Raw genomic sequence first — 13,604 nt, forward strand, 5'->3', positions numbered from 1 at the left:
GATGCGTCAAGGTAATATGAAACTACATGCAAAACTAAGCAAGTTTCATATAGAGCAAGCTCAAAACAGAGCAACGGCGCAAGACACACTCCAAACAAAATATAACAACAATCTGTCCAAAACAGCAACTAGGAATTTTGCACGCATCAAAACAATATGCTACAGCATCCTAACATGAGAGCAAAAGGAATGGACATGATGTACAGGTAAAGCATAATAAAACATGAACACTGAGCTATCTCCAGAAATCAATAGAATATTCTCAAAAGGACATGGCAAGATTGCAAATAATAACAGTTTCACAGAGTTAGCAGAATTTCACTAGACATGACAGAAATAACATCAGGTTGCAATGTCTAGAGCTATCAAACAACAAGATACGGCAGGATATCATGGCAAACTTAAGCATAGGATGCTAGTACTAAAGACAAAGAACATAACTCACTTACTGATCTAATTCCAAAGATCAATAGAAAAGATGGTAGAATCCATGCAAACATGGCAAATGATATGACAGATTCAGGCTTGGTGAAAATAACAGCACATGGCAGAAACAACAATAAGTAGGCATGTTGGTGAGCTTGTACCACTCACCACATAGCATTACATGGCATGTGAAGTCAATAAACAGAAAGACGGCATAAATATGAAGCCAAGCATCGCAATAGATAGTCATAGGGTGTATGGATCACTAGAAAAACACATGGCAAAACTGAACTAAATGTTGACAGGCTGACAGCAACATTATTTAGCAATTTGAGAGCAAGATTACAACAAGCTACACTAGGCTATAAATGCAAACAACGGGATGGATGGATAGAGCATAACATTAACAACAAAACAACTTTAGTGAACATCTCCAGATTATGCATGGAACTCATGGTAGCAGGAGGTTTACATGGAAACAAAATATAACAGGTTCAGACAGCACAAATGACGGTCACAGAAATCAGCAACATCACGGAGGCTACTTTGCATTCTTGTGCTAGTCACCACAGAGATCCTAAAAATACAAGACTTGCACCACTATAAAGATGGCATGATTTAGATCAAAACACATGTAGAGCTCATGCTCATAGGATGCACACACAAAATGCAAGACAAATCACCAAGTCCTGATAACAGACAGCAGTTAACATCATATAGCACTCTTGCAACGATGATTAGGGCATCAAGATAATCTCAAACAAGCATGGCACAATGGAACAAAATGAAGAGCATCTCAGGATGAACATTTTGACAGGTGGTGCATGCAAAATAAAGCTATGTGCAAGAAGTTACAGCAGGTCAAAGATGCACACATATCATGACTTTTCAGGGACTTGGACGAAAAATCACCTCGCAGGAAAAGTCAACGCGGGATCGAGCGGAGCGGGACGGCGAGATCCAGGGCGCGGGGAGGCCGTTTGGATCGGGGGAGTGGTGGATCTCATCCCACTCCCCAGATCGTGCGACGAGGCGGCGGTTCCGGCGATGGTCTGGCAAGGGCACGGAAGCCGAGGCAGTGGCTCCGGCGGGATCTGGCCAGGGGACGGGCGCGGACGTCGAGGAGGGGCGGCACCGGAGTTGGGTGGCGGAACTCGCCGGCGTGGGGCGGGTGGCGACCTCCGGTGGTGGCGGCGCATGGCGGCGGGGCGGAGGGAGCCGGGCAGCGCTTGGGGCGGCACGGCGCGGCCGGGACGACGCGCGGGGGAGGGTGACCTGCGGCGGGGCGGCGCGGGGCGGCGCGCGGGCAGCGCGATCGGCGCCGGCGAGGAGGCGCGGAGGCGGCGGCCTGGGGGTCGCCAGCGGGCGACTCCGACGAGCCGGACGAGGAGGCGGCTGAACAAGGGCTCCGGCGGGCGCGGGCGCTGTCCGGCGAGGCGGGCGCGGGGACGGGCCCCGATGGGCTCGGCGGGCTTGCCCCGGGCCTGGGCGGGCCGCGGCGGCGCTGGAGGAGAGAGAGGAGGCGCAGGGCTGACGTGGCGGCGTCCCATTGGACGGGGACGGCGGTGGACATGTCCGGCGGCGGACATGTCCGGCGGCGGGGGTTGGATGTGTCCAGCGGCGAGAGGGAGGTTTTCTAGGGTTTCATCCGCGAATTTCGGGGAGGCACCTATTTATAGGTAGAGGGAGCTAGGAGAGTCCAAATGGGGTGCGGTTTTCGCCCACACGATCGTGATCGAATGACTGAGAGCATGGAGGGGGTTAGGATGGGATAGGTGGGCTGTGTGAGGAGGCGCTGCGCTGCAAAGAGAAGGGGTTTTTGGGCTACGCGGTTAACCGTTGGGCATCAAACGACATCTAAATGGAACGAAATTTGACGGGCGGTTTGCCGGTGATGTACCAAGGCCACTCGGCAAATCTCGCCCATTCCGAGAACGTTTTTCTCCCGCTCACGAAACAAGGTCTGAGAGGGGCGTCGGGCGCGTGTGCGAGTGTCGGATTGCGAAACGGACAACGCGGAAAATGACCGGTTGCATGTTTTGAAAAACATGCAGATGAAATGCAGATGATGACATGGAAAATGCAACACGCAAGCAAATGACATGGCAACAACGACGAATAACTGGAAGACTCCTGGCGCATCGGATTCGGGGCATTACACGCACCGCCTGGGGCGCGGGGTCGAGGTCTTCATGAGCAGGCGTCGCCGCCCGGGGCGGCCAGGCTGCCCAGCGGTCGGAGTCAGCTCTTGGGTCGCCGGACATCTTGACCGTGGAGCATCGGCAAGTTGATTGTCGAGGAAGAAGCTCCGGCGCACCCCTACCTAGCACGCCAAATGTCGGATATGGGGTTCCGGCAAAACCCTTAAGGTTTGAACTCTGGGGTGCGCGCGAAGTCTTTCCCTCCTATCGATCCACGCCCTAGCTCTCTAAGATCTTGCAGACGAACTCGACGAACTCACAACACAGAAGGACACGAGATTTATACTGGTTCGGGCCACCGTTGTGGTGTAATACCCTACTCCAGTGTGATGGTGGTGGATTGCCTCTTGGGCTGATGATGGACAGTACAAGGGGAAGAACAACCTCCTGAGGTTGAGGTGTTCTTGTGCTAGGGTAGGCTCTCGATCGGATAAGATCAAGTTCAGATGCCCCTACTTTGGTGGCTAGTTCTACTTATATAGGCCCTGGTCCTCTTCCCAAATATCGAGCGGGAAGGGATCCAACAACGGCGGGCAAATTTGAAGGGGAACGGCTAGTACAAGCTATCCTGACAAAAGCGGTCTTCGCCTGCAAAAGGCTCCGGTAGTGATGCTGTCTTGGGCTCCACGATGACCTCCGCCTTGCCGTCCCGCTGGTCTTGGTCTCGTTGCACTGATATGGAAACCTTTTCCTGATGCCATGGTACTCCTCGCCTGCGCTGGCCTCCTTAGCACCAAAGAGGAAACTAGGACGCTGCGCGCGCTGGCGCCCGCCTGGCGCCCGCCTGGTGTCGATCGTCATGGATCACGTCACGAAAGCCTCGTGAGGTTTGCCCCGCCTTGATATCTCCGCTCCTCGTGAGCCTGCCTGGCTAGGCCACTCGTGAGGAGGTCTTGCGTCGCCCGCCTCGCGAGGCTTGGCCCCTCGCGAGGGTCTTGGATGCCTTGTTGGTGAAGATGGGCCGGACGGCCCGCTAATTTAGCCACGCCGTGGGCCACAGGCAGGCAAGTCTGGGGACCCCCGTTCCCAGAACACCGACAAAGCCTTAAATATAAATACTCCCACTGAAGATGGCATCCCTCCGCAAACTCTCAGTGATTCAGGATCCAACTAGCACATGCGATGCTAGACAACATGCCTATCCGGTAAGCAACTCCTTGCTAATTGTATCTCTATTCGACTCCTGTCGGTCGGGAAGGTATCTCATACCCCGGCCCCCAGCTTTCTTTGCCACAAGGCCCAAAACCATTTCGATCACCTTGTCAAGTTAACCTGATGCAAGGCATGTCCATGTTCGACACGAACCCTTCAGTTCAAGGACACCTAGCAGCACCCCAATTTTATGAGCCCACTACTAGACATACTTGACGTGCGAAGGTGCAACATCGGGAATGGCAAATTGCATAATATTAACGAGGGATCCTTCTGCCATTCTAACATGCATAGAAAACAAGAAGCATAACAATCACAAATAAACATATATTGTGAAATAGTATGGCTCCTTCATGGATGTTCTTCCAGGCTGGCTTCGATTCCGATGATCATCTAGGAACTCCATCTTGTTTGTCACGCCGGGACACCAAGGCACCAACCTGATCTCTATTATCCAACTACTACAACTAGTAATGAATTTTACATAGAGTCAATAGTCGACACGCAGGTCAATATACAATATAGCGACATCACTTTGACTCCTGCCGGCACACAAACATGACACGCAAGCCATGTATAATTTAAACATATGCATCACATACACATGTGTCGGCGTTTTGGGACCGGGGGTGCCCAGACTTGCCTACCTGCGGCCTAGAGCATGGCTCCACCAACGGCCTGGTACGACCCATCTTCAGCAGCAACAACTCAAGACCCTCACGAGGGGCCAAGCCTGACGAGGCGGACGACACCAAGACCTCCCTAGGGCACCCTCTCTAGGCTGGCTCCTGAGGAGCGGAGATATCTATGCAGGGAGCACCTCGCGAGGTTCACGTGACGTCAGCCATGACGACCAAGGTCAGGCGGGAGCCAGCGGGCACAGTGTACCAGTTTCCTCTTTGGTGCTAAGGCGGCAAGCGCAGGCGCGGGGTCCTGAGGAATCAGGCCAATGTTTCCATATCAGTGCAACAAGACCAAGACCGCCAGGACGGCAGGACGGAGGTCATCGCGGAGCCCACAGCAGCATCACCACCAGAGCCGTTGTGGGATCCCTTCCCGCCTACATTTGGGAATAGGACCAAGGCCACTATAAATAGGACCTAGCCACCACCGTAGAAGGGATCTGATCGGATCCTGGATTGGACCCATTCCATCCTCACATCCACCAGCTCACCGAGCTCAAGAACGTCTCTCCTCCTGAGGCTGTTCATCCACTGTACTAGTTCATCCTTAGCCATCGAGGCAATCAACCACCACACTGGAGTAGGGTATTACACCACATGGTGGCCCAAACCAGTATAGACCTCTGTGTCTCGTGTTCTTTGGGTTCGTCGAGCTAGGCCATGAGATTGTTGAGCGAGCGAACTAGGGAGGGAGAGTTCTTCGTGTGCACCCAGAGCTCGAACCTCACAAGGGTTTGCCGGAACCCGCAATCCTACATTTGGAGCGCCAGGTAGGGGTGCGCCGAAGCTTTTCCTCCGGTGATCCACGCTTCACCGCTCCACCAGTCCCATGGCCGACGCTCGTCGAGCCCGCGCTAAGCGTCAGGCCGCTCTTAATGCCCGCGTCGCCCAGACAGCACCCGTCAGCGGACCTCCTCGTCACTCTCGATCTCCCGCTGCCAATGCCGCCACTGGCCCGGCAGCAAACGAGCAGCAGGCTTCGTCGCTGCAGCCCTCCGTGCGGCAGGACGGATGCACCGCCACCCCATCGCCGACTCTGGCCAGTTCGTCATCCCACACTTGCCGCGGGCCTGCGAACGCACAGGCTGTGCTGCTCATGGCACGTGAGCTCCGGCACTACCGCCCCATCGATGACCTCTACGAGGACTGGCTGGACCGCATCGTCGAGCTCGTCAGCGCCGCTGGGGGCTCTCCTGCACCATCCCTCTCGCTGCCTCGTCCTCCGCCTGCTGCGAGCAACATGGCCCACAGAGCGCCTCCACCGCCTCCACGTCAAGATGTCGCCCTCGCAACAAGACGCGCGGCCCAACGGCGTGACCCCCGCGCACGAAGAAGGATGCTGCCAGGAGGTCCCTCGGCCGCAAGAAAACGATCCTACACTCCCTGCACCACCATGTCAAGTCTGTGCGCCGCCCGTGGCGGCGGCGCGTGGGTACCAAGACCAGGCTCCACTTCCACGACGGGCTCCGGTGACTACAACAGGCTGCCGTGCCTTCACCCAAGAGTTGTGCAGCGTCATGTAGCCCGACAAGTTCATGCCCGATCTGCCTCCGCGCTATGACGGCACCCCCGACCCTGCTGAGTTCTTGCAGCTCTACGAGATGAGCATCGAGGCGGCCAACGGCGATGAGAAGGTTATGGCGATCTGGTTCCCCATGGCTCTCAAGGACGGTGCGCGCTCGTAGCTCCTGTTCTTGCCCACGGGATCGATCTCCTCCTGGGGAGAGATGCTCGAGCGCTTCATCGCCAACTTCCAAGGCACTCACGGCCGCCCACCTGCCGCTGGCGACCTGCAGCGCATCAAGCAGCAACCAGGGGAGACTCTGCAAAAGTACATCCAGCGTTTCAACAGTGTTCGCCTCAAGATCCCCTAGGTGACAAAAGAGGCCATCATCTCAGCATTCTCTCATGGCGTTCATGATGTCAAGATGAAGGAGGAGCTCGCCATCCACGAGGACCTGTGCACGGCTCTAGAGATGTTCAACATGGCAACCAAGTGCGTGAGGGCTGAGGAGGGGCGCCTCTCCCTCCTCGAGCTTCCAACTGACTACCCAAAAGACAAGAAGGTCAAGACTAAGGATGTGAAGGGCAAGGGAGCGGCCGTGCTCGCGGCCGAGCCAGAAATGAAGCGCGTCTGCGACCACCCCGAGTCATCTAAAGCCAACCGCCCGTTCTGCGCCTTCCACAACGTGCACAACCACAACACCAGCGACTGTCAAGAGCTCAGGGCCATCCACGATGGGCGCTTTGGCGATGCCCTGAGCGCAACGACCGAAGCTATGGCCGAGGAGGAGGACGAAGGGGAGGACGCTAGGACGACCGCGGCCCCCGCCAGGAGTGGCGCGACCGGCCTCGCGAGGACAACTGGTAGGACCAGCCTCATGAGGGCGCCTGAAGGGATCAACCTCGTGAGGACCGACCTCAAGGCAAGGATGGCCTTCCTCCGTTGCCACCACTGCCAAGGAGGAACGGCGACCATCACCAGGACGAGGGGGCTGGGGGCTTCCATGAGCCGCACGCCATCGCTTGCATCTTGGCTGGCGCTCAGGCCCAGCCTCCCAGCGCATCTTCAAGAAGTTCGCGCGTGAGGTGAACGCGGCTCTCCCCAGGCTCGAAGCCACGCGCCCTCTCAGGTGGTCCAAGTGCACCATTACCTTCAGCTCGTCCGACCAGCTCAAGTGTGCGGAAACTGCCGGCGCCCTCCCGATGCTCTGCTCACCCATCATCAGCAGCGTCCTTGTCACCAAGACCCTCATCGACGACGGCGTAGGACTCAACGTTCGACCGCCTCCAAGTGTCGTATGATCAGCTGCAGCCAACCAAGCCCTTCTCAGGAGTGACCGATGACTCCATGACCCTGATAGGGCAGGTTCGCCTCCCTGTCAATTTCGGCAAGCGCGACAACTACCGCACCGAGCTCATCGACTTCGACATCGCCCACATCCGCCTGCCGTACAATGCCATCCTTGGGTATCCGGCCCAGGCCAAATTTATGGCAGTGACCCACCACGGCTACAATGTCCTCAAGATGCCAGGAAGCTGCGGCGTCATCACGGTCGCCTGCGAGGGAAAGGACGCGGTGTGCTCTCTCGAGCGCGCTTACCAGGCTGCGGCGGTCGAAAACCCAAATAACGAAGGCAACGTCTACCCTCCTGAGGCTATCCCCAAGAAGAAGAAGCGGCTGCTCTGCCAAGGGCTTCAGGAGGGCGGAGTCTCCAGCGGCACCACCTTAGGATCTGCACCCATGGATGGCGCGCCTTCCTCCCTCCTCAGGCTGGGCTCGGGGGCTCTCTTCTGGAGGGCCTCTGACTTAGCCAATGTCACGAGGGAGGCACTCGGGCGCCACGTGGAGGCATGCTTCAACGCACGCTTCCCTCATCAGGGCACAAGGCACGAGCTACCTGGTGCTCAGGAGTTCATCACCAAGACCACCAAGGAGCTTCAAGAGGCAAGAGCCATGCGCGGAGGCCACAGCCCACCACCTGGCGCAGCTCCTTGTCCTGGCACGGACAACGAGCTGCGCGTCTGTGTCGACGTTCCAGGGCTCAATAGGGCTGTGTCTCAGGGGCGCTTCTGGCCATCGAGCATTGGTCGGTGCGAGGGTCCCCCACACAGCTATGTTCGCATGCCGTTCGGCCTGCCAAACGTAGCTATCACCTTCCACTGGCTCATGCAGGGCGCCCTGGCGGCTCGCGAGGCCAGGCGCTAGGCCGTCCTGGGGGAGGAGGAGCCGGAGACTCCGGGGTCCCCTGGGAACCGGCCGCCAGACAACTCAAGAGGAGCGACTTCTTCAGCACACATCTTTAGCTGCTCCAACACCTCTTCAACAACGGTGCCATGTGACATTTTCTGGTTTATTCAGCTGGTGGCGCCCCTCGGGCTGCATCATCCCCAGGTCGCATGGGCCTGTCCCTGCGACGTGTATCTTTTTGCATCTTAGGCTTACTCTGTTGGGGGCGCCCCTCGTGCTGCATCATCCCCAGGCCGCACGGGTCTGTCCCTGTGGCATGTATCGTTCTTGCATCTATTCTGAACTAGCTTGCTTCCTTACATGAGTTGCTTTATGATTATCGCCTACCTAGTTGTTACTCATCGCGGCCTCCCGCGTTGCTGATCAGCCACTTGCTCATCCTGCAACGGGGGTTTCACATGCTGGCACAACGCTTGTGCTCAGCTCCGTCCCTGCAATGCTGATAAACCTGTGCGATCGAGCTCTGGCTCACGGCTCGCTCCGCGCACGCCACCTCACCAGATCCGCAGTGCCTTGATCTTCTTGCGGAAGGGTCAATGGCAGAAAGGGAAATGCGGCTATGAGCTGCACTCTCTCATCACACTAACCCGCAGGAATCTCTGGAGCCTAGCTACAGGTGGCCCTGCCAGCTGCTCTCTTTCAAGCGCTTCGCTTGTGCGTTAAAGGGAGGGCTCCTGAGCATCGCGCCTCAGGAGCTCTTATTGACTCTCCAGCCCTCACCCCTGGCCTTTACCAAAGCATCGCGACCTGGCATACCAGCGGCGGCTGAGCTTCGCTCGAGGGTCGGGACCCGAGGACGCAGAGCACTTAGGAGAGTGTGAAAGGGGGAGGTTGGCGCGGACCTAACCTGGCAGTATCACCATCATTCGCGTGTAAATCGGGCGCTGCGCAAGGAATCGCCTCAGGCTCTCTAAGATAAGTAACGCATTCAAGTTAGCCCAGCACTGCGACTCAGGATTTTCGACTCTTGCAGCCTTGCTCCGACAATGCGCCTTCCTTTTCTGCCTTTAGGAAGCTGCTTGCACGCCAAGGGGGACCTCTTGAGCATCGCGCCTCAGGAGCTCTTACCGGACCTCGGGCCGCTCACCTCCTGGCCTTGACCAAGACATCGCGACCTGGCATACCAGCGATGGCTGAAGCCTGCCTGGGGACTGGGACCTATCGGCGTAGAGCACTAAGCTGCCGCGAGGACGAAAAGGGGGAACAATGCCGAAGCAAGGCGCGCAATCGCAAACATCATAATGGGAATAATATTGGCACAAAAGCACTACATATTCTTTACACTCCCCCACGGGGTTCATCTTGGATACCTCGGAGGGAACAAAAGAAGGAAGCTTCCGGAAGCCCTAGCTACGGACATCGCCGTCGACGCCATCATCAACAGTGGGCCGCATGGGGCCGGCGGCAACCCCATCCGGATCATCGACAACGACGAGCGGACGCCATCGCTGCGCTCCGGGCACGGCGGGAGCTCGGAGGCACATAGCTATTGTCGCTCGTCTCCGGAGTCTAGTCGAGCTCAGGAGAGTCGCTCGACTCCCATGAGTCGTCGCTGCTGCTGGAGGGACTGCCAGCAGGTCCGGGGGCGGGCCCGGCGCCCGCTGCCGCGCCATCCTGGCGGTCCCCTCCAGGGTAGCACTCCAGGCGGCGGCCTTCCATGTCGAAGACATTGAAGAATAGCGTGGAGGCGCCGTCATACTCGAAGTTGATGGCGAGGGCCCCCACCGTGCAGCAGACACAGGCGACTTCGCCCCATCCACGAGTCATGAAGACCTTGCCCGCGGAGACAACCTCGACCTCTGCTCCCATTGCCGGGGTGCTGCATCCGGCATGCTGCAACCACAGCTCGAGCAGCCCCCTCGTGGCATCTCTTCGGTGAAGAACTGCGGGAATCTGATCCACGTACGCGGTGGCATCGCCGCCCACATCACGAACTCGCGGGAGGAGCCATCAACATTAGTTTGTGGGTCGGGGACTCGTGCCACCACGGCCGTGACGCGAGCGGCGCGGGGCGCCTCCTCCTCCTTCGGAGCCTTGCACTTGGGCGTACAAGGGCAGCGGGTAGCCAGGAGGAGGCCGCTCGTACCAAGGCCTCGTCACCTCCTGGCTCACGACGACGTCGCGGGGGCGGCCAAACCTCTTCTTCGGCAGAAGTGGCACCTGCTCCTCACGGGGGGTTTTCCTTTCTCAGCAGTGGAGAACCTCCTTATCGCGCGCCATGGGTGTCGCAACAAGATAACGAGGCGAGGAGGAAGAAGAAGGAGCGGGCAGCGAGAAGAAGGAGATGAGCAACGGGGGCTCCGCCCCCTCCTCATTTATAGCCAGAAGGAAGCCAACCGCCGGGCTCCACGATCGCAGGTAATGATGGTTTTCTTCTGCATGCAGCAGGGACTCGTCAAGTCAAATGGTTGCCGAGGCAGTGTGGGGAAGCGGAGGCGCCCATGTCTCGTCAATCGCCATGTGTTGACCAAGGCTGCAGGCGGTTGGGGCCCGCAGCGCTCCGCACTTGCCCTTTGGCTTCGCCTCGAAGCCAAGCTCAAACGCGCCTTGGGCCCGGGGGCTACTGTCGGCGTTCTAGGACCGGGGGTGCCCAGACTTGCCTGCCTGCGGCCCAGAGCGTGGCTCTACCAAGGGCCTGGTAGGACCCATCTTCAACAGCAACAACTCAAGACCCTCGCGAGGGGCCAAGCCTCGCGAGGCGGAAGACACCAAGACCTCCCTAGGGGCAACCTCTCTAGGCTGGCTCCTAAGGAGAGGAGATATGTATGCAGGGAGTACCTCGCGAGGTTCACGTGATGTGAGCCATGACGACCAAGGCCAGGCGGGCGCCAGCCGTTGCAGTGTACCAGTTTCCTATTTGGTGGTAAGGTGGCAAGCGCAGGCACAGGGTCCCGAGGAATCAGGCAAAGGTTTCCATATCGATGCAATAAGACCAATACCGCTAAGACGGCAGGACGGAGGTCATCGTGGAGCCCACAGTAGCATCACCACCAGAGCCATTGGCAGGCGAAGACCACCTTTTGTCAGGATAGCTTGTACTAGTTGTCTCCCTTCAAAATTGGCCGTTGTGGGATCCCTTCCCACCTACATTTGGGAATAGGACCAAGGCCACTATAAATAGGACCTAGCCACCACCGTAGAAGGGATCTGACCGGATCCTGGATTGGACCCATTCCATCCTCACATCCACCAGCTCACCGAGCTCAAGAACGCCTCTCCTCCTGAGGTTGTTCATCCACTGTATAGTTCATCCTTAGCCTTCGAGGCAATCCACCACCACACTGGAGTAGGGTATTACACCACATGGTGGCCCGAACTAGTATAAACCTCTGTGTCTCGTGTTCTTTGGGTTCGTCGAGCTAGGCCGTGAGATCGTTGAGCGAGCGAACTAGGGAGGGTGAGTTCTTCGTGCGCATCCCAGAGCTCGAACCTCACAAGGGTTTTCCGGAACCCACAATCCGACAACATGAGCCATACTATTCACATCAAACCCTGCAAAATAAAGTTATGCATAGAATCACATTCTACCAGCTTGAGTGATAGTGTACGTAATACAAGGCTCTATGCACACGGCGGTCCTGATTGACATAAAACATATCCTTATCGATCCCCATGTGCAGTTGATCTCATCAACCGTGCACACAGGCGATCTCATAAACGACAACATATCTCATCTGCCGCCTCCACATATCTAATATGCATACGATCTGAATCTAAATCCTATAGCAGAGGCTCTGATACCACTATTGGGATCTAGGGTAGGATGCGTCGACTGCAAATAGAATTTTCCTACGCGCAGAACAACCGAGAACATGCTACGGGAGATGGATCATAAATCGTTACCACTTGACGCGCAGTGCCGTGCAGGGGAAGAAGAGTTGGGGCAGCGCGTCCGCGTGGATTGTCTCCTCGTCCTATCTCCCTTGAACAGCCAGTCGTCGGATCCCACGTACAGGTTCGCCGAAGCGGCGCAAGTGCACCGCCTCTAACAGTATACGCGCGTGCAGGAGGAACACCTTGCGGCGGACTGCTAGGTTCGATCACACAGTCAGCGGCGAGTGTCGGTGGCTATTCGCAACATATGAAAACCCTAGTGACAGCGCTGAAGCGATCAACCAGCTGAGTGTGCCGCACCCCCACTTTATATAGGCGCCCGTCGCGGGCTCAACACTTGGGCCTCGCACAGACCCTAAAGCCCAAAATCTGTTCGGCCTGGATCCGAGTCCGAGTAGGATGACTTCTGACTCGTGGAGTCGGACCGGGCCTCACAGGTTCCTTCCCTTAAGCGCACGACCCCTTAGGTTCTCGTTCACTTGGTCGCGAATCGGATCACATCCGACTCGGCTAGTCGGTAGCAGCGTTTAGCAAAGCGTCCCAACTCCAAGTGTCCGATGAAGCTGGTTAGGCGAACCCATACATCACACTTCTATTCCCTTTGCCACACGATATATGTTGTCGGGCTCAAGGCGAGTCTGTGATCCTTGTGCTAGCCCGACCTCTTTCTCATTCCACTGATGCCGACCACAAACCGGATTATCTCATAATCCTAATCGCATGGTGAAAGTGCAACTATCCCTGGGTGGTTTTGGTAATTCCTAACAACATATAGCTCATCGAACTAATGCTTTTTCAAGATGATCATTTCAGAAAGTTCAATGACTGGCATGGCATGGATTAGGAATGTGCACCCCTCAAAATGCTAAGGACACATATTGGCTCAAGCTCCAGGCTCTACATTTTCATTTTAGTGATCCAAGATCACATTGAGTCCATAGGAAAAGCCAATACTATTAACAGGGGATGAGGTGTTGCTTAATGGCTTGCTTGCTCAAAATACTTAGTGATATGCTCCAAAATCCCTCAACCACTTTCTCATATCCACATATGTCCCAAACCAAAAGTCAAACTCGGCCCTACCGATTTGATCTATCCGGTGCTACCGAGTTCATTTGACATAGCCACTGCCGGAAACCCTACTCACTTCGGTCTCACCGACAGGGATCTCGGTCTCACCGAGATGGGATGCAAACTCTCTGTTTCCCTTTGTAATGTTTTGGTCCAACCGAGATGAGCGATCGTTCCCACCGACTTCACAATGCAAAATCTCTGTTTGCCTTTCGTAACGTTTCGGTCTTACCGAAATGAGCGACTCAGTCCCACCGAGTTTGCCTGACCAACTCTGTGGTTAGCTTATTACCAAAATCGGTCCCACCGAGTTTGTGTAATCGGTCTCACCGAGATTACGTTATGCCCTAACCCTAATGAAATCGGTACCACCGAGTTGACATGTCGGTCCCACCGAAAAGCCTAACATTCACATTTTGAACTAAATCGGTCTGACTGAGTTTTATAATTCTGTCCCACCGAGTTTGGTAATTGTGTGTAACGGTT

This window comes from Triticum aestivum, chromosome 2D, assembly GCF_018294505.1.
Source record: "Triticum aestivum cultivar Chinese Spring chromosome 2D, IWGSC CS RefSeq v2.1, whole genome shotgun sequence".
Taxonomy (NCBI): Eukaryota; Viridiplantae; Streptophyta; class Magnoliopsida; order Poales; family Poaceae; genus Triticum; species Triticum aestivum.